This window comes from Patella vulgata, chromosome 1 (assembly GCF_932274485.2).
Source record: "Patella vulgata chromosome 1, xgPatVulg1.2, whole genome shotgun sequence".
NCBI lineage: Eukaryota > Metazoa > Mollusca > Gastropoda > Patellidae > Patella > Patella vulgata.
Genome location: NC_065879.2, coordinates 12,747,431 through 12,751,228, shown reverse-complemented (window position 1 = coordinate 12,751,228; position 3,798 = coordinate 12,747,431).

Here is a 3,798-nt window from a genome sequence, read left to right as displayed (position 1 = left end):
TTTTCGTTTATATGTCAGTTTAATTTTATACTTAATTACGAGGAACACTGTTTGTGATAAAAGTTTATTAAATAGTTGAAAGTTCAAAGTGTATGTCATTCCAAAATGGCTAATGCACAGGTAAACGTTAGGTTCATTCCAAACTCGAGAGGTACTCGAAGCCTAGTTTATGATAATTATAAGTTTAGTGTTAAGACAAGAAGAGGAGCCACCATTCACTGGAGGTGTACTGTTCGTGAATGCCCTGCTACTTGCAATACCAGGAATGACCTGGTTACTACCTACAGAAACATCCATAATCATCAAGCTGATCCAACCAAATTAAAAGTTGACATGTTTTTATCAGCAATGAAAGAATCGGTTAAAGCAGATTCTAAGCCAATTCCAGCAGTTTACCAAGAAGACTTTATATGAATACGGAAATTCGATATCACATTTAGTCGGATTTTAAATATACATGTACAATACTAAATTTGTTAATAAAATAAAGTTTTTATTACCAAATAATGCATAAATTATAATAAATAGGCTAACGGCCACATATCTCCCGTAAATATTAAAGATGCATTATGTAATAGCTAAATCTGCATATATACCGATTTTTCTTTGCGCCTCAAATTTTTAATTAGACATGTGTTCACATGATAAGATCCTAGTAAACACTCCAGATTGCCAACTAATAATTTAAAAATGCATAATCGAGAATAGTTTATTATCGTAACAAAGGTAGCAATGAAAATAATTATTTGGATTACACTATTCTTCAAACAATGATAACGGCCATAACACCGCCCAGAGCGAAGTAATTTGGCTGAAATTTTCAATATATTTATTTTTCAGTATCTATTTTTTAAACTTTTAAAGCGAGAACCTCCAGCTCTTATATGTAATTCTTACATAATGCATCTTTAACACATATGAACCAAAAGAAGGAAATGACTGTGAAATGAAATGGGGTTTAAGGTCCTACTGTTTTGATCCGAACTGGGCTAATGAAGACGGGCATACGCCATACAGTGTGCTATGAGGGAAATTTTGCCCGGACAGCGGCACTACGGCCTACTCTTATATCGAATTCCAACTGTCAAGGGATCTTTTACGTGCACGCCAATGTGTACACGGGACCTCGGTTTTTCGTCTCATCCGAATGACTAGACAGCTGTCCTTGTCAGGCCCTCCGTCCTGCATCACTGACAAGGGGAAACCACGCCGGAAAATCTGGATGAACTTTCTCGGCCAATGCAGGGATCGAACACCCGACCTCCAGGCTAGCGAGCCAGCGCCTTACCCACTTAGCCACCGTGATCCCCGGAAATGACTGTAATTGGAAATATAAATTATTTCTATGTATTTTAATTCCATGTGTATTTCTAGATGATAATCTAGAGAATAAAAACATTTGGTTCTATTTATGCACTGGTAAGCGCAGTCTAATAATAATAATAGTGTGTTGAAGTGACGAAAAACATTTCACATTGTTGTGCATTATTATATTTTTCACATCGTGCTTCATTAAAATATTTAATTGAATATCTTACAAAATAACATTAGTTTTCAAAACATGATTTAATATTTTATGCTACACATCACCTAGCTACACTATATTTTGTATTCCTTTTTTATAGAAGGCATTCAGTACAAAGCTTCCAACATTTTCTATACACTCTGCATTAGCCATTAGTAGGTTAAATTAAGTTGAATTGAATCAGTTATTTTGATAAATGAGGAGACATATTATTGTCTCAAATTATCATAAAAAGTACAATATAACAATACATATTTCTCATCTATTATTTGAATGTTACAGTTTTTACATAAATAATTGCGAAGAATGGAGTGTTTTTTTCTTTTATCTTCCTTTTCCAGCTTCCTGTTTATGTGCACTAGGCCTAAGTCTAAACTTATTGAGAGCACTCATTTCATCCTTCTTCAGTGTACATATTCTCACGCTATATTAGATGCACGTTACACATGGAATATCACAGAATTAAAAAATGGTGTGTGTGTGGGGGGGGGGGGGGGCTGGGGGAATGGTAAGCGCGTGCGCGTTGTATCATTGAGTTAACTGGCGTACGTGACAAGGAGTAGGGTCGCTTGTCGAACCTCATGGTCTTTTCTCCGGGTCCTCCAGTTTCCTCCACTGATAAAAAAAACCCTACAAGCAAACAAATTATTGAACTAAGATTGAACCATATGTTAGTCCCGAAATGACCTAGCTGTGTCCAGTGTACGTTAAACGCCAGCCCTCTCTCTCTCTAGCCTGGAGGTCCCAGCATTGGCCGAGAAAGTTCATCCAGATTTTCCGGGTGGTGCTCCCTTGTCAGTGATGCAGGACAGAGGGCCTGAGAAGGACAGCTGTCTAGTCGTTCGGATGGGACGAAAAACCGAGGCCCCGTGTACACATTGGCGTGTACGTAAAAGATTCCTTGACAGTTGGAATTCGATATAAGAGTAGGCCGTATAGTGCCGCTGTCCGGGCAAAATTTCCCTCATAGCACACTGGAAGACGTATGTCTGTCTTCATTAGCCCAGTTCGGAGCAGAACAGTAGGACGCTAAATCCCATTTCATTTCATTTCATTCCTCTCGTAAAAGTAGTGAGAGCGAGAAATGGGGTTTAACGTCCACTCGACACAAACTTCGGGACTAACACATGGTTCAATTTTATTTCAATAATTCGCTTGCGCGTAGGGGTCTTTAGCAGTGGGGGGAAACCGGGGGACCCGGAGAAAACCCACGAGGTTGGAGCAGGCGACCCTACTCCTTGTCACGTACAACCGGAGATTCGAAACCACGCCAGTTGACTCAATGACAAACCTTATGATACAGCACCCACGTGCTAACCAATCGGCCATTTTCGGGGGGTTCGTTGAGGTTCGCAAGTCCGTTCATTTGACACTGTCCTCTCTGGGGTCGGATAGACTAGTGGTCAGACGACAGACGGTATCTGATCAGCTCTATTTATCTCGACAATCGGTGCCTAAATACTGTCAGACAGCATTTCCGACAGTCTATTTTTCAAAATTTTCTGGGGGAGGTCCCCCATACCCTCCGTAAGGATTCCCTACTTTGGCGCTCGTGAGTGGGCTTCGTCGAGGTTCTCAACGATCAGTGCCTGAAATACTGCCAGACTGCATTTCCGGCAGCCTGTTTTTCTAAAATTTCTGGGGGAGGCCCCCTACCCGTAGTTGAAGCTCGTACCTTTGCCACCTTAACCTTGGACTTTCCCCCTTCAAACACCGGCGGCTGGCGCCGCCACTGCCTCCTAGACTGAGAGGCTGGGAAAACCACCGCAGAACACTAGCTAGGGGATAGAGAACTTATATTTAGCTTGTACTGTATTTGATGTCATAGCTGTGTGTGTAGTTTCCTGCATATAAACTTTGTATTATGGATGTTGTATTCGATATATAAACTTAGTTATAACGTAAAAAGTGTTCCAGAGTTAATTGATCATATGCACAACGTCAAATTAAGTTAGCTTCGAATTGATCATAGTGTTACTCTAGTGGCACGGGCCGTTTTCCGAGAGTTACTGATTAAAGTCACATCTGTCCCCGTAGTGTCATATACATCTCTTTTTGGTGCCATGACCAGGGTATCGACCCTGAAAAAAATGTAGCAGAGAAGAGAGTATGCGTCACACGAAGGGAGTTTAGTTAGAGTGCGGAAGAAAACAGCAATCAAAAGAAATCTATCTGTGGACATCTTCAGGAAATGGTTAAACGCATTTTTATTCTGAAAATTCAACATGTAAATTTGTTTAACCAGACCAAATAATGTTTAGTAGTTTATATAA